The following is a 17,604-nucleotide window of genomic DNA, read 5'->3' on the forward strand; positions in this document are numbered from 1 at the left end:
AAAATTAAAATTTTAAGACTACCACAGTCCAACACAATTATTTACCTCATTGTTCTTTTCACTCACATTCTTCCTCCCTCAAACTGTTGTCTCTTACTTTTCTCCGCGACCAGCTTTGGGAAAACAAAGTGTATCTAACTGTACCATAGGTTACACTGAACGACACTAGTCACCTAGCACTAAAAAGCCTCATAAAAGGAAGATACCTGCTTCTTTTCAAGTCAGAATCTCTAAAGAGAAGTTAAAATGGGAAGGAAGCAGACTGCAGAACCCGGAGGCAAGTCAGCCCGTGCAGAACCGCGTCCTCCTACGGTGAGGGGAGGCACCTAGGGTCCTGGCGAAGTTGATGCTGACCACGTTCCCGAAACGTGGAAACCGACGTGCATGGCGACGCCTTCTGCAGTCAGTCAAGCTGCTAAGTCACTTTAGTCGTGTCCAACTCTGTATGACCCCACGGACTGCAGCCCTCCAGGCTCCCCCGTCGATGGGATTCTCCAGGCAAGAGTACTGGAGTAGGGTGCCACTGCCTTCTCCGAGTCAGTCAAGAACAAGGAATAAAACAAAAGCTGAATCAACCAGAAGACCGAGGCTGAATCACGCCTAGACTTCAAAATTGATTATCACTGCCCTCCTAATTTACAAGGAATTCTAAATTGTCTGGACAGCATCTTCTTCAATTTCCACTGCAGACTGGACTTGACCCCGAGAGGATGCTATTCTAAGGAGTACATTAAAGACAGGGCTTGGCATCTGCACGGACAGATTTCACAAACAAGGTATAATCAGTCTGGAGTCAAATCCAAAGTGTTCTTTTTAACTTCTTAGTAAAGACATTTTTCCTTGTACGTCAATGAACCTCTTGTAGGTAAGTATGACTGGCCTGAGATGCAATTCTCAAAGACTTTACTTATTATTCTGATATAAACTTAAGGTGTATGAACAATTAATTTTTGAGAGCTCTGAATCCACTGTTGGGAAAAAAAATAAACTATAGATTCTGCAAAGAAACACTAACTGTCTGAACTAATATTTAGCATTTTGTGTGTAGAAATAAACACAATTTTAGTAAATGAGTTCTGTTTCCCTAAAGATTCCTCTTCCATAGATAAACTGCTTACCTTCTTCTTAGGTGAAGTAAGAAACCATGAAGAAATCTGTCTTATCAGGCACATGAGGGAATATGAGTTCTCAGTGTACACAATGATGAAACGGGAGTCTGATGGGAAGGTGATGTAAACGTCTGACAACTGCCCTTGGGTGTTCTGTGCTTGAGATTTACAGAACTGGCAACCAGCAGACTAATTACTGTTTCTGGCAGTTTGTTGCAGGTCCTAACATCCCCAGATAAACAGTTAACACTTCTCAAGAAGAAACAGAAAACAAAGGATTACCACTTGAAGCCGCAGCTAAAGACTAGAAAAATCTACGGCTTATCTAAGAGCCTGATCTGGTTGCCACCAACCAACCCTCCAAATTAGTAATGAAGATTCCGAAAGACGAACACCGGCCAACGGAAGCCCAGCCCTGGACACTGCCACCCAGGATCACGGGGCCAGGTCTGGTCCCCTTCCCAACCCCCGCTTGGAATTAACAGACTCAGCAGGAAATCCCTCCCAATCTCTGGGAGGAAAGCACTGTGAACACAAATGCCCCCATCACAGCCCACCCCACCACCACATTTACACACGGGCACGTTCCAGAAGCATCCCGCTGCAACAGAAGACAAGGCAGCTCACCTGCTGGTGTCCGGTGTTTCCACCAAGAAGAAAAAGAGACAAATCGAGAAGCACCTACGCTCCTAGATATAACAAATGCACTCGGGATATCAGCGCGATAAGGAAGCCAGAGCAGATCTAGGCTTGCACATTTTCAAGTTAGGGCCCAGCCTCAAATCCAGCCTGAACTGGAACCCAGCTCTCAAAGCTGTTTCTGAAGATTACATTGATTGCAGCATTCCTTCAACAAATATTTATTGAACGTCGACTATGTACCAAGCTCTGGGCAACAGCCCTACCGGGCACAGCAAACACCACTGTCCAGGGGGAAATTTTTAAAGATTCCACTAACTTTACACTGTCCAGCTTTCGTGGCTTTATTAAAGCGCTCTCTTCTTTAAAGTAATACTAATGCTAATGAGATTCCATCCAAAGAGCAGATGCCTGGATAAAGAGGCTGGCCAGCCAGGCGGCTTTCTCCATCCTTCCCCCGTCCGGTTCTCTCCTGCCCACTCCCTTCCGACGGCCGTGTCTCTAATGACGTGAAAGACCTACAAAGCCTGCTTCAGGATGCAAACGACAACCACGGAGCAAGGACAGGACCCAGAAGTAGGGTGACCAACTGGTGCCAGGTTCCCTGGGACTATTCTGGTTTTTAAAGTATAAGTCCTTCCACCCAAGTACCCTCTTCGTCCTGGACAACCGAGTCGGTGGGTCTCCCTACCCCTAAGGAAGCACACCCCAGCAAAGGCAGGTGCGGATGTTACAGGAGGCCCTTCCCCTGCCTGAGTGAGGCCAGCGGGGAAAGGCGTTTAGCTGGTGCCCTGTAAGGAAAGCCCGTGGGCTACCTCAGATCCTCGCGGCCTCCTCAGCATCCTCCTGAGAAAGTCATTTTAAACACCACACCATTTAAGAAAGCTTTACAAAGACTATCCAATGACAGACTCCAATAACACGACGTACTCAAGAAATCCTCACCTAAGTGCCGTAGCTATAGGGATGGGGGTGCTTCCCTGGCTAGCTCCAGAGATCCTTGAGTTTATACCATAACTATTCATCCCAAGATTTCTGGAATCCAGCACCAAGACTGGGGGATGGTAAATACTGAATAGAACAGACCTTAACAGTAGCTCGGAGAAGGCAGTGGCACCCCACTCCAGTACTCTTGCCTGGAAAATCCCGCGGACGGAGAAGCCTGGTGGGCTGTAGTCCATGGGGTCGCTAAGAGTTGGACATGACTGAGCGACTTCACTTTCACTTTTCACTTTCCTGCATTGGAGAAGGAAATGGCAACCCACTCCAGTGTTCTTGCCTGGAGAATCCCAGGGACGGGGGAGCCTGGTGGGCTGCCGTCTATGGGGTCGCACAGAGTCGGACACGACTGGAGTGACTTAGCAGCAGCAACAGTAACAATAGCTGCCACACTGCAGTGCTCTGACGTGCAGGACGACATGCTGAGCACTTTACAGGAACGGCCTCGTGTACTCACGGTGACTCAGTGAGGTTGACTGACCTCTGTTTTCCAGGTGAAGAGACCAAGGCTCAAGGTCATCAGGCAGAGTTCATATTTGAACCCAAACTATTTTGCTTCAAAAGCTCCATGTTTTCAACACTGCAACTGAATTAAGTTCAAGTAAGGTGGCCATTGAGAAACCCATATGCAGGTCAGGAAGCAGCAGTCAGAGCTGGACAGGGAACAACAGACTGGCTCCAAACAGGGAAAGGAGCACGTCAGGGTTGTATATTGTCACTCTACTTATTTAACTTCCATGCAGAGTACATCATGAGAAACGCTGGGCTGGAAGAAGCACAAGCTGGAATCAAGATTGCCAGGAGAAATATCAATCACCTCAGATATGCAGATGACACCACCATTATGGCAGAAAGTGAAGAGGAACTAAAAAGCCTCTTGATGAAAGTGAAAGTGGAGAGTGAAAAAGTTGGCTTAAAGCTCAACATTCAGAAAACCAAGATCGTGGCATCCGGTCCCATCACTTCATGGGAAATAGATGGGGAAACAGTGGAAACAGTGGCTGACTTTATTTTAGGGGGCTCCAAAAGCACTGCAGATGGTGACTGCAGCCATGAAATTAAAAGATGCTTACTCCTTGGAAGGAAAGTTATAACCAACCTAGATAGCATATTAAAAAGCAGAGATATTACTTTGCCAACAAAGGTCCGTCTAGTCAAGGCTATGGTTTTGCCAGTGGTCATGTATGGATGTGAGAGTTGGACTGTGAAGAAGGCTGAGCGCCGAAGACTGATACTTTTGAACTGTGGTGTTGGAGAAGACTCCTGAGAGTCCCTTGGACTGCAGGGAGATCTAACCAGTCCATTCTAAAGGAGACCAGTCCTGGATGTTCTTTGGAAGGAATGATGCTAAAGCTGAAACTCCAATACCTTGGCCACCTCATGAGAAGATCTGACTCATTGGAAAAGACTCTCATGCTGGGAGGGATTGGGGGCAGGAGGAGAAGGGGATGACAGAGGATGAGATGGCTGGATGGCGTCACTGACTCAATGGACGTGAGTCTGAGTGAACTCCGGGAGTTGGCGATGGACAGGGAGGCCTGGTGTGCTGCAATTCATGGGGTGGCAAAGAGTCGGACACGACTAAGCAACTGAACTGAACTGAAGGTGGGTGTATATGTATGTATATATATATGTATATATATACATATATATATAAAATAACAGGCCAAGAACTGACAGAGGAGAGTACCAGATACATTTCTTTTATTCTCTCCACTTTCAGTTTTGCCATTGCAAGGGAAAAAAAGGCAGAAAAGCAGATCAGTTATGAGTTAAGCTCACACATGCAGCTAAGGCGAGGCAAGGATCTGAGTTAGAAGAGCAGCATTGTGCCTGGCAAGCAGCAGACACTCAGTATTTGGATAAATTTAAAACACAACCATGCCTAACATAAGGTTTCAGTTACTGATGCTCAGTGTTTCCAAGGCTACTTTACCCACCACCATAGGTGACTAGATGGAGCTTCTAAAGGGGAAGTGTGATGGAGCAGGAGGAGATGGACAGGCACTCATCCCAGTCACCGAGGGCTCCCTAATGCACGGCTGAATCAGCTGCTACTCACTTAAAATGATGGTTATCCTCATGGCTCACACAACAAAGGGGCAAATTCTCTAAACAAAGTACAGAGATCTATCCTCATGATCGCCAACCACTTCCAATCTCATTTCACCTCAAAGGAAGCAATCTGCAAACCTACAGAGCAACACAACTGCAGAAGAATATCACACTAAGCACTTTGGTTTTGAGACATTTATCTCCATTCCATTCATTACCCGTCAAACGGAGAACACTATGTTAATGTATTCTTGGCCATTTTCTCCAAGCAGCTGAACACATTTCCTCTTTCAGAATAACATAATCCATAATGATCAAGCATTCCTATCATGTGAATGAGTATTCCAAAATCTAAAGAGGTGAGGGAAGCTAGATGTCTCTCCCAAAGGCACTTACAGCCACAAGTGAGCTAGGAGGCAGGTGAGTAGCCAGCTGTGGGCAAGGGCCACCCACTCATATCAAACTCAAACCCAGTCTCGTTGAGACTGTGGGCCGGCCTGCGAGGGTGTCGAGTTCTAATGCTTATGACTGTACGTCAACAAGAAGAGGGTTTTTTGGTTTGTTTTACTGTTGTTTTGGAAGAAACAGGCCAACTCACGTCAAAAACAGGCCACCAATGACAATTCATTTTGTTAGAATGATGACTCTCTGTGCGCATGTTCGCCTCCCGACCACTGGGATGCACACACTGCAGGCTGGCAGCTCTAATCCAATTCAACACTTACTCATTATTAATGTAAGCTGGGGAAGCTCTTAAAAATTAGTTTCTCTCTTCTTAACTTCCTTTCATTCTACAGGCCAAAAGCATCTATAATTCCTTTATCCCAATAAGTCAAAGTCATTTCTCTGCTATCAATGATTTAATATTTATTGAGCCCTTACTTTCTGCAAACATGGTGGGCAATACAAAATAGGGTCAAACTTCATCTAGTCTTCATCTTCAAGGAAATTATAAGAGAACTGAGATTCTGCTGTCTCAGTCTCTATACCTGCCAGCCCACAGACCCCTTGGGAAGAACTGTACCCCTAACCCTCTCCCCCAGCTGAGCAATGACTTGTGATATGTGGTCGGATGACAAACGACATCCTGGGAAGTCTTTTCAACACTTCTCCCGTTATGTGCACGAGCTTGAGTGGGTCTCTGCTCTCTGCAACTAAACAGAAAGAAAAAGACACTGCAATCTCAGGTGATAATACAGGGCAATTGTGACAAGTGCCCTTGGTAGAATGAATGAGTGAATACTGAGTGAAGTGAGAGGGAATTTTGCCAAAGGACACTGTAGAAGTCAAGGATCACTATGAACCAAAATGATGGAGTTAAACTTTTTAGGAGAGTTAAGAGCTGAGTCACCTTTAATGATGGGGTATCATGTGGGAGAGGACACTGCAGGCCACAGAATATTCCAGAATTAAGAAATAGGCTATGGAAAGCATTTGGGGGGACTAGTAGGCTAACCACTCCAGCTAATGTGGTGCTTTCAAGCCAGGCACAGCAAAAGTCAAAGTTGGACAGGAAGTTGGGGGTGGGAAAACCAGGCGTGAGAGTTCTCAGCTGGGAGGGAGAAATCAAGGAAGATGTGGGAATTGTCACTAAAGATGCCCAGTGCATCTATTAAAAAGCAGAACACCAGTGTCAGTAACCACGGTCCCCATTTGCACGGCATATGTTTCCACAGTATCTCTCAAAGCTTTTACCAAAAGCTCATCAGTTCTTACGGATCCTCAGTGAGGAGTACATGATGTGTGGTAATCTGGATTTACTAATGAAAGTGAGGCAGAAAAGTGACATTTCCTTTGGTAGGTGGGAATAAGATGGGGATGGGGGCACAGAAAGAGACAAGGCAAGCACAGTGTCCATAGATTCCATTTCATCACAACTTCGCTCCCATCAGCAGCCCATCTGCATCTGATCATCCCATCCCTTGCCTGAAGCCTGCTCCCCCAGGAAGCCCATGTGATGTTAGAATAACCTTTACCACGCAGGATGTTGCAATGAGCTTAAGCCATGCAGGGATTTATAAGTCAAGTGGAAAATAAGGCATCCTTTCCACCCACCCCTGCACTCCCAGCAGACCACAGACATCCCCCAGCACTGCCCCCCCAACACACACATACACACACACACACACACAAAACTCCACAAAGAATGTGCTCCAAGACCACAGCAGACACATCAGGGCTCCACCAGGAAATCCCAGGCCTCAATAACTACCCAAAGGAAATGCAAGTCCCATCTACAGAGGAGGACTCTGTCCTTAAAAATGGCAGTAAGTCAACTGGCAAAAGAAAACCCTAAACCATGTAACAAGTCCTTATTTCAACCTGGAATACACGGTGCAGCTCCCAAAGCCCTGAAGAAGGGTCTGGAACCCCAGCACCTCCTCCCTTCCAGCTTCCACGACACAGAGGCCCGCCGTGCCAGCAGTCACGTGCCCTCCACCAGCGTCTTCGACCTGGATGGCCGACTTCACGGTGAAGGTGAAACAGTAGGAACTCAGAGGCCAAACACGATCGAGACATGTATTTCAGAGCTTCCCAGAGACCCTTCCAGACGGGACCCCAGGGCTTCATTCCCCGCGGCTCACTCTGCGCCTCGCCCTTAGCTGGGTCCTGGGGGTCTCGGGTGAATCTGCACCAATCCCCCAGGGGTTTCTCACCTGCCCATCTCCACTTCTGAGCCCTGGTGGGTGCACTCCCTCAAGGGAGCTGGACTGGAGAGCAGCCTCTGGACTTTCAGTCAACACCGAGGTCCGAGGTCACTGTGACTCAGGGCCAGCGACCAGTTTACCATATCACTTGTCTGCAGAGTCGCTTTTGTTCAGTCACGTCCGACTCTTTGCAACTCACAGACAGCAGCACATCTACAGAGAGCCTTCTATAAAGACAACCTCAACCACCTGATTAGTGACCAGAAGCAGCACTATCTCACTCAGTTCCATACTTATGCCAAAGGGACATGTCAAACCCTAAACATTCTAACCGATGATTCATTCGGGCCCACTCTTGCTCTTTTTTGACCCTCAGCTGCTCCAAACAAGCTCAGGAAGGCTTAGACAAGAGGCAGATGGCGAGGGAGAGGGAGTCTAGGAGCTACACCTCTCTGTTACATAACGCTCAGCACAGAAACCTCCCAGAACCAGCCTTGGGAACACCTCCTGGCCCATCACTTCAGAATAAACCACGACTCAAAACGGGCAAAAAGAGAAAACAGTTGTCACTTTGGTATTTGATGACCAATGTGCAATCCTAGTAGCAAATAGAACATCAACATATTAGTAAAAACAGGTTTGGATAGGATCAGATTCTTTAAGAGACATACCATTTGTTCATTCAATCTACACTTATGTAACTCTCAACGCACCAGCCTAGACCCTGTAGGAACACACAAGGCCACTTGTGGAAGGTTGTCGGTGCTGCTCACCTAGACCCCGTTTCCCCCTGTTCAGTGCAAGGAGCAGCAGGTTACCCTTAAATGGGGTCACAGGAGGAGTCCTCGAAGCAGCATCAAGTCACTTCCGGGTCAGACCGTGTCCTGGTCAGAGCAAGATCCTCAGGGCCCCCTGCCCCATCGCAGGGACCTTTCATCTAGGCCCCCGTCCGGATCACACCCCACGAAGCTGGGTCCTTGAGGGACTGCCAAGAGCAGGCCCAGCTGCTGACCGTGCTGGACACGGAGCGTGGGACGGAAAGAGCCGTGTTCAGCCACTGAGATCCGGAAGGCACGTGTCACGGCCGCGTGACCCAACCTATCTTGCTGACACCTCACTGCTTAAAAAAGACCGAAACCCGCCAAGGTCCCCCTCCCACCCCACCCCGTTTTCTAAGACAGAAAAGCAGAATTTACTTCAAAATTCAAGTGCAGCCCAAGTAACACCTTGAAATGTAAAGGGCGCCAACAGTGAAGACTGGCAACTAACAGTCTCTGAGATGCAGCTCTGAGAGAGCAAGGAATGAAAACAGAAGGGCCACCAACAAGGGGGAAATTCAACCATCCGCACGGGATTCAGCAGAGGAGCCGGGACACCATGAAGAAAAGGTCCCCTTCCGACCACAGGCCCAGTCACGTGTGAAGCAGTGAGCACCCTCGTGAAGAAACACTCAGGCAGAGGCTGCATGGCCGCACGAGCCGCCTCCTCAGAGGCCCAGGACCCTGCTCTGTCCCCGCCTCGCTAGCATCCCCGAGCCTCGAGTCAGGTCTGCAGCGCTCCGTCACCCGGAAGCTCCCTGGAGGGGGTTCGCTTTTTCGTCTCCACACCCCACCCCAGTCTGGCCCTTGACAGTGCCGAGCCCAGCACCCACCAAGTCCTCGATAAACATCTCCCAAACGAAGTAAATGAGCACTGTAGGAAGAACTCAGCTCTGCAGGCCAAAGCCAGTCTCGTAACCTCTAGGGCTCCTCCAACCTAAGAACTAAAATGCACCACGGCCCACATCTGGGAGTGGGGAGCCCGCCCTGAAAAGGACAAGTTAAGCATCAGTGTGAGGCTTGACCAGGAATATTACCAGACTCGCTTGAAAACCACCGTGAGAGCGAGCCCCGGGCCCTGAGCCGGGCGCTCTGCTCTTGGACGTGCGCTTACACGTACAGGCAGCTGCTTTCCCGTGTGGAATTCTATGTTGTGAGGTATTTATTTTTTCTATTAAAAAAAAGCCACACCCTTTGTTTCTATTGCATTATTACACTCCTTATTATCCCATCACGTGGCTTTTCCTCTTGGGCACACACCCTGCATTATTGCTGACATCAAAATCACTTGTCAAAATACCTCTACCCTAGCCCCACTACACCTCTGATCTTTCCAGAGCACAGGTCTCTGTTTCAGCTGGGACAGGGTGGAAACTCATCTGCTTCTCCCAGAGACACCTGAATGCTCTGAGTAGAAGAAAAAAATGCCAGCATCACTGACATCTTTTGAGGTCACCTTTCCAAACAAAATTACCCTAGAGGGCAACAACAGATCTTTGAAGTTTTTAAATTATATTTTTTTAAGGGATTTGGGCGGGGGTGGGGGCAAGGTGAAGGGAGAATGTGCCACAGATGTCGAGCGGGGACTGCAGTGTAAGAGAGCACACGGGCCGGCAGTCCTCGGCACCCCTTCCACCTACAGAAGAAATCTTGATCCACTCCTATCCATTCTTCTTCCCTGCTTCTCCCGGAGGACGCCCAGACTCTGCCCTCCAGGACACAATACCCACACCAAGGTGTCCTGAGCCATCTGAAGGTGAGGCTTTCACAGAGCCTTATCAAGATAACCCCAGGTCTGGTTAGGTTGCCATCAAAACAGAACTATGCTTGGAAAGGAAAGAAGAGGCCACAGTTTTTGGAAAAGAACCAACAACCTAGAGATAAAAGCAGACTGAGGGCCTAGTGGTTCATGGCTACATAAATGGAAACTTCGCTGAAGCTCCATTTTCCCTTCTCTTCTGCTCTCCCAACAGCCCTCCCACCCACCTCCCAGTAACTTAACTGCTGGCACATCCCTCCTGCTGTTGCAAATATTACAATGAAGAGATGGGGGAAGAGACAGCATTTCATAAGAAGGTTACTACATGTGACCAATGCCCTAACAGAGCACTGGTCAAATTTATAATCAGCCTTACAATGATACCTTTTCAACACATGATATTCCATTTACAGACTGAAGCCAAAATGTATTTCTACCGATAGGAAAGTAGACATATTCAAACCCCACATTCCCAGACAACTGCCGATTACATCAAAACTGCCCTAAAGGAAAGCCAGTGGAATTCACACAACTCCAAAGGCAGCCTGCCCTCAATGACTTCTTCAAAAGGAAGGTTTAAAGTCATTTGCAATTTCTTTCTCTAGACCGGGAGTTTCGGCGGTGCCCTCTCCTCCACACAGACAGGAATGGATGGTGTGACGCGGAAACCATCAGAGCCGCCCCTTGCAGACACCGCTGACCCAAACGACCCGGGGACACCCAGGCGCCTACGCGGATTATCGGGGTTTACCTGCATCTGTCCCCGAGGCCCTTTCGCCCCCTTCTGCGTGATGACATCAAGTGGAAATGGCACGCGTTTGGGAGGCAAAAGGCTGACAAGCAGGAAGCACAGCTGAGCCCGAGCTTTGTTCAGCCTGCAGTGAAATACACGCAGTAAGGGTTAGACCCGCGCAGCAAAGAAACGCAAGCGTCCTCCCGGGCAGAGTGGCGGAGCGCGGCACCCGGCCGGTGCAGGCGGCGGGGGTGTGGCGGGCTGGGCCGCCGAGGCGCCGAAGCGCGTCCTAATTGTCTTTATAGGCTCAGTGACCACCGCCCCCAGTCCTCTGCAGTCTCCCCCGCCCCTAAGTTATCCTCCGGGGGTACAGCCTCAACTAGCAACGATAACCCCTCGGAAAGAAAAACAAGAGAAGGCGCAGGACGGCATCGCGGAGTATGAGCAAAACGCCCTAGGTAAACCCGGTTACGCCGGGGCGCGGGGCGCGCCGCCCCCGCCCAGGCCGACACTCCAGCGCCGCGGCCGCGAGCATCCTTCCCCGCGCCGGGTCCGCCGCCTCCCCAGCTCGCTGTCCCACTGCTCTGGGTCTCTCCTCTCTCCACCCTGGGCGGCGCTCCCCGCCCCACGCCCACCCTCGGCGGGAGGGGCGCCGGCCACCTCCCGGGCAGCGCCCAGCGGGTCCGGCCGCCTTTGTCCTGCCGCTGCCCTTCCCGCAGCGAGTGCTCCGGGCGCGGGGTCGGCACAAAAGACCCCTAACATCTGGCCCTCTCCCGTCGCCTCTCCTCCCGGGAGGGGCCGGATCCGCAGGGACAACTTCAGGTGCCGGGCAAGGCGCTCGACAAAGGCGCCCCAGGGGCGCATCCCCGGGGGGCGCGGGGTCGGGGCGCAGCCGGGGCGCGCGCACACGCATGTGCACCCCAGGGGCGCGCGGCGCGGGCCCGAGACCAGCTCCCAGGACCAGGGCTCCAGAGGGCATCCGAGGACTCGGCGGAGCCGCCGGGCGCGCCGCTCCCCGCCCCGGCCGCCGGCCCGACTCCGCCCGCGCTCGGAGAAGCGCACTCCGGGGGCACCTCCCCCGCGCCCCGTGGCTCTGCCCCCCGCTCCAGGGTCCAGAAGACGCCCCCCGCCGCGTCCCCGTAGGCGCCTCCCGGCTCCCGCTGGCCCAGCTCGGGGACGGCCGCTGCGAGGGCGCAGACATCCCCTGGCGCTCCCCTCGCGGCCCGCGACCCCGGGGGGTTAGAACGGAGCAACAAACCGAAACTCACCGACCTCTCCCCGCGGCGGGCTCGGGCGCTCCCTCAGAGGCGGCGGCGGCGGCAGCATCGCCGGGTCCCCGCGCGCCCGACCCCCGCTCGGCCGGACGCGCGCCCCGGGTGCGGGCGGGCGCGGGGGGCGCGGCGGCGGTGCCCGCAGCCCCCGCTCCCGGCGCGGCCCCTCGGGAGGCGCCCCACCTGCCCGGCCGCCCTCCGCGCTCCGGGCCGGACGCCGCCGCCAGCGCTCGGCTCCGAGCCTGAGCGTGTGGCGTCCCCGCCCGGGCTCCGGCACCAGGAGGCCGGCTCGCTCCCCGTGGCGCCGCCCCTCCCCGGCAGCCCCACCCCCCGCGGGTCCGCACTGTCCGTCTGTCTGTCCGGAATCGCCGACCACCCCCGGGCTGAAGAGCTGCCCGCCCTCCCCCGCCGCACCCCAGGGGCCCAACCTCGGCGGGGACGCGTCGTGGTCCCTTCTCTGCGCGCGCGGGACCCGGGCTGGCCCGAGTCAGGTGTGAAGGAGGCCGGGCTCCGCCGGCGGGGGCGGGCCGGGGCGGGGCGAGGCGGCGGGGGCCGGTCCGCGGCGCGGGCCCGGACCGCGCGGGGCGGGAGACCGTCACGTTTCCAGAAACTGCGCGTCCGGATCCGCGTCGGTGCTGGTCCTTTCTGGCCGCCCCTGCGGGTTCCTGTGGCCCAGGCAGGGCGGGCTCTTGGTTTGGTAGAGGAGAAGACGCGGCCACAGAAGCCGGAATGACACCCGCCACCTGGCTCCCCAGGATTCGGGGCGGGGATGGGGGGACGGGGCAGGGGGTAGCAGGGAGGGGCACGTCCTAGGGCCGTGGGAACCAGCGGGACCTTGGACCTGGGGGTCCACCCTATTTCTCCACCTCGAAACATAACTCCTACCTTAGGGACAAGCTTTGCATGTCTAGTTCCTCTAAGAAAATCGAGGCGTGCCTCCGGTGTTGATTTCAGAATAGGAGAACCGAAGAGGAAGGTCGCTGGGAGAGATGTCTACACAGACTGGAAATCCCGAAGTCTATTCCGTGACTCTGGTAAAGTGAAGCCTGCCAGCTTTCCTAGATCTTCCTCACCAGGCTTCAGCTGAGTCCCTAGTCGCCCAGCGAAGCAGGCTCGCTGGGATTTGCTGGCTGCTGCAATGGAGATGTCTTTATGTCCTACTGTCTCGTCCAGGGGGCAAGGACCTCTTCCACATCTCATTGAAGTGCTTCTGCCAAGATGATGAAATGGACAGCCTGCGTAGCACCCTATGTAACCTACTAAAATTCACAATGTGCTCGACAGACCCTTCTTGTCTTGTCCCTTAAATAAAACCTGTTAATAGTGTTTCCAAATGTGCGGTCACTCAGCACATGCAGAAATCGGTCACCGAGAAGCATAAAGCTTCATGGATGTCAGGCCTCTCTAGGGTCCCAATTAAAACGTTCTCCTGGCTGACCCACGTCCTTCTGTTCCCTGAAGTTATATCCTCTGTTGTACGCCTGGCAGGAGTGAAAGTGGTGGTCTGTTTTAAGAGCAGACGTATATCCTCGCAGTAGAGAGCTTCAGGAGTCTTTATTTCCAGGCTCAACTTTAGGAGCCTGAAAACAAATTTTTTGTCCTTTTTGTCGCTTTAATGAGAAGCTAATGAGCATATTGAAAGCTCTGATGTTAACCAGGAGCTTCGAATAGGATGGTGAGTGACAATACAGCAAGATTTTACTAGAAAAATTTAGCCTAGGAATATTGTTATTCAAAAGCGACATTAAAAGCTACGTTGAAGAAGCTACTTTCAGGGGTGGGTAATTCTTCCAAAATGTTTAAAATCTTTCTTTTCAGCTGCTTTCCAAACAATCTTTTGGGAGGATTCAAGCATTCAGCCCGTTGTACAGTAAACTCTTCCACCCTTACTCATTCATTCCCACTGGCTGGTCTTTGGATTCACGCCACATCATGGGTGTTCTGCCTTCTGTCCAACCTTGTAGAGCCGTCACACAGGGAGGGTTAATAAACCGTGGGCAGACTGGGTTAGGCCATTCTTAAGATTAGTTGGGGGCCAGCACCAGGGCAGGGGAGACACAGGCAACGACATGTCGGAGAGGATTCTTCATTGAGACCCTTGAGGGAGCAAACCAGCTTGGAGCAGGCAGGGTTCAGAGCCAGAGCCAGCAGGCAGTGTGGTCGGAGCTTCAGGAAGTCATGCACCCCAGACAGAGGCATTGCCCACGTGTGGGAGTGAGATGCGATCAGGGTCTTCAAGATCCCAGGCCTTGAAGATCCATGGTTATCAGGATGAGGCCCTGGCTCTGGGGAGTCAGGTAAGGATCAGATGTTCCCGAGTTCACTCAACAAATGTTCCTGGTGGCTGGCCTTTGTCCCCAGAGCCCAGCCCTCGCATCAGGACAGAGAAGGAAACACACCCAAACCCCCACCCTCACAGAACTGTCATGCTGATGGAGGAAGCCGAGAACACACTAGATAATAAACGAGTACGAGAAATTATGTGTTGGGGAGTGAAAAGCAGAAGGGGGCAAATCAAGCCAGAAGAGGGGCATGGAGATTTTGTGTTGGGTGAAAGCTGAAATTTTAGTTTGGTGGCCGCGAGGGCCCCTTGAGAAGATGCTTTTGAGGAGGGATCTGAGCAAAGATTTCCTGTTATCAGACAGGGTGCAGAAAGAGGGCTGTAACCTGCCCCCGAGCCCGCCACCCCACTCCCTGGGTGGAGGTTGAAATACTGGGACTGGGTTACAAGGTCAGTCAGACCAATAACACTGATGCTTAGTCACCTGAGGCTGAATTACCACTGCTAAAATCCAGGCAGGGATGAGTTATTCATCTTTGTACCCACAGCATCAAGCACAGATATCCAATAAATGTTTATTGAGCTGAACCCTTAAATCTCCGAGAACATGGGGTGGGGCTGAGATAACTATGGCCCTGTGATTCCCAGGACAGCCTTTCTATCAGGAAGATACTTCCACAGACAATGTGATAATCTTTTTTTATCCCTTTTCATGACTGTCTTCCTGATCTTCGAGGGCAGAGATTCTATTTCAGCTTGGTCCCTGAGTGCCTGACGCTCTAAGAAGGAGGCAGAGATGAAATAGCACAGGGAAACGAACAGACCCTCCCGGGTGCTGACGGCCCTAAAGATCCCAGTCCAGCCCATTAGTGAGGGTGAGGTTTTTGTCTAACATGTCTGAGTTTTACATTTTAAAACCGCATCTTGAAACTGAACTATGGTGATAGCTGTACACTTGAAACAAGCGGATTTTATGGTGCATAATTTATACCTAACGTTGTTTTAAAACGTTGAAGTAGGAGCCAGGTTCAGACAGCTTTCGCGTGCTGTAAATAACCCCAAGAGGCATGTTGCACCAAACACATCATCATCCTTCCTAATTACTGTTTAAACCAAGTTGACTTGGATGAAATACTAGGGAAAAGTATATATTGGTCTCCACCCCTAGTTCCTGGCACAGAGCTCCCAAGTGATACGAACACCGGGAGCATCTTGTGGTCTAACATTTGGTCTCTGGCACTGGTTCCTGACATCACGGTGATAGAAGTGTCTTTTGTTCTGGTGAGGTGACCCTGGGTGGGCTCCTGGATGAGGACTGGTCACCAGAAAGACCAAGACACGGTCAGAAGCTTGGAATTTTCAGCCCTACTCCTTGTACCCCAAACAACTTTGGGAGAGAGGCTAGAAATGCCGTTACTGATGGATCATGCCTGTGTGATGAATCCTCCGTACAATTGCCAAAGCGCAGGGTTCGGAGAGCTTTCGAGCGGTGAGCACGTGGAAAGGGGCGGGCCTGGAGGGGTCGTGGACGCTCCGCCCCCTTCCCACATGCCTTGTCCCCTTGCACGTCTTCCATTTCAATGTCCAACTGTCTCCTTTTCCATATTCTTTTATAATAAACTGGTAAACAGTGAGTAAACGGTGTCCCTGAGTTCTGTGAGTTGCTCTAGCAAACGAATCAAACCCGAGGAGGAATCTCTGATTTGTAGCCGCGGGGTCCGGTCGAAGCACAGGCAACAATCTATCTGGCCGCGAGATTGGCGTCTGAAGTTGGGAGGGGGTACAGTCCCCTAGGACTGAATCCCCTCAATTGTGGGATCTGACATCATCTCCAGGTAGATATGTCAGAACTGAGCTAAACTACAGGATGCTCAGCTGATGTCACAGAGAATTACTTGTCTTGGCAGAAAAAGCCCACACATTTGGCAACCAGAAGTGTCAGAAGTGAGGCGTTCTACGTGAGAGGGAAGGAGAAACACCCAGGAAAGTGAGTGTTTCCTCTGAATTTGCAAATTTACTTTTCCCTTGTGTGATTCTCGCCACCTTAGAGTATACATAGTCTTTTTAAAAGTGTAGAAAACAGTCTTCAAGTGCATATAGTCTAAGATAGTTTACCGTTAATGATTGTTAAAGATAGTGCACATTTCAGGACTGATTTTTATTTAGGGGCTCTACATAAACCAATCTCAACAGACTAATTACACCAGTAAGGTATTCTCTGAGAGAGCTGCTGTATCCGAAACTGTCTAATCTCTTACTTATGTAGAAGCAGGTATAATCTGTGTACTATGAGGCCTCATCTGGAATGAAATAACTGAAGTATTCTGAAAACTCCAAAGGATTTCATAGGAACCATATCCAGACTGCTTTTCTAACAGTGGCAATGGGTTAAACAATGCCATCCTTTTGCTTAACCTCATCTTTAATATGTACAATACACATTCCAAAACTGCTGGCTAGAATTACAGGGCCATTAGCAGGGGTGATATTCAACAGCTACAGGCAGCCGCCAATGTATCTGGATGGTGATTGAAGACAATACGGCCATTTCAGTGTGTCCTGGCTGAGTGGCAGCTGCCAGTAACAACACCGGCCTCTGCACCCCCTCCTCACCCGCAGTATCTGCTGCTTTTTCATCATATTTACAGGTTGTGTGTTAGTTGCTCAGTCGTGTCCGACTCTTTGCAAACCCATGGACTGTAGCCCACCAGGCTCCTCTGTCCATGGGATTCTCCAGGCAAGAATACTGGAGTGGGTTGCCGTTTCCTCCTCCAGGGGATCTTCCTGACCCAGGGACTGAACCCGGGTCTACTGCATTGCAGGCAGATTATTTACCGTTTGAGCTACGGGAAAGTCCTATTTACAGGCTGAGGTTGAGTAGGATCCTCACTCCCTCCAGGAAGTCAGCAATGTCTCTGCTGTAAGCACGGCAGAGGGAAGTCATTATATACTGAACCGCGTCCCTCGTGCCATCGACGTGAGACACCCCTCACTGACTGGCGGGTGGGAGCGGCTACAGTGGATCAGCCAGCAAAGGCACGGCGAGGGCAGCCCCTCTCTTCCCCATGCCCCCCACCCCCCCCCTCCCCACCCCCTCAGCCCCGGTCCTGTGCTCGCTCCCTCCAGGCGCGCCCTCCTCTCCACCATCCGGGCCGGTCCCATCTCCTTCCCTGTTTTTTCTTCCTTTGGCTGTAAGGTTCCTGGCCCTCATCTGGCTCCTCCTCTCATGTGGCCGCTAAACCTGCTGCCGCAGCTACACTTAGTGCGAAAGTGCCGCTGTGAGATGGAAGGA

The 17,604-nt window shown here is 51.6% G+C and overlaps 1 protein-coding gene and 1 long non-coding RNA gene across 6 annotated transcripts in view; one reads left to right on the top strand and one right to left on the bottom strand.

Annotated features, from left to right (window-relative positions):
• RNF152 (ring finger protein 152) overlaps positions 1-12,537 on the bottom strand; it is a 72,362-nt gene extending 59,825 nt beyond the window's left edge. The window contains exon 1 of one of the 5 annotated variants that reach the window (XM_027525851.1): positions 12,460-12,537. The gene's annotated coding sequence lies outside the window, so the exon portion shown is untranslated. Of the gene's footprint in view, positions 1-1,736; positions 2,847-10,778; positions 10,950-12,028; positions 12,132-12,459 lie in introns of those variants that run through there. The other 4 variants (XM_027525854.1, XM_027525850.1, XM_027525855.1 and 1 more) reach the window with 4 other exon arrangements.
• LOC113882756 lies at positions 12,182-13,365 on the top strand. The gene is made up of 2 exons (XR_003508442.1): positions 12,182-12,522; positions 12,986-13,365. It is a non-coding gene; the product is annotated as an uncharacterized LOC113882756 (long non-coding RNA).
• Positions 13,366-17,604: the final 4,239 nt, after the last annotated feature.

The sequence above is a fragment of the Bos indicus x Bos taurus genome, chromosome 24 (assembly GCF_003369695.1).
Source record: "Bos indicus x Bos taurus breed Angus x Brahman F1 hybrid chromosome 24, Bos_hybrid_MaternalHap_v2.0, whole genome shotgun sequence".
In the NCBI taxonomy this organism is placed as follows: Eukaryota; Metazoa; Chordata; class Mammalia; order Artiodactyla; family Bovidae; genus Bos; species Bos indicus x Bos taurus.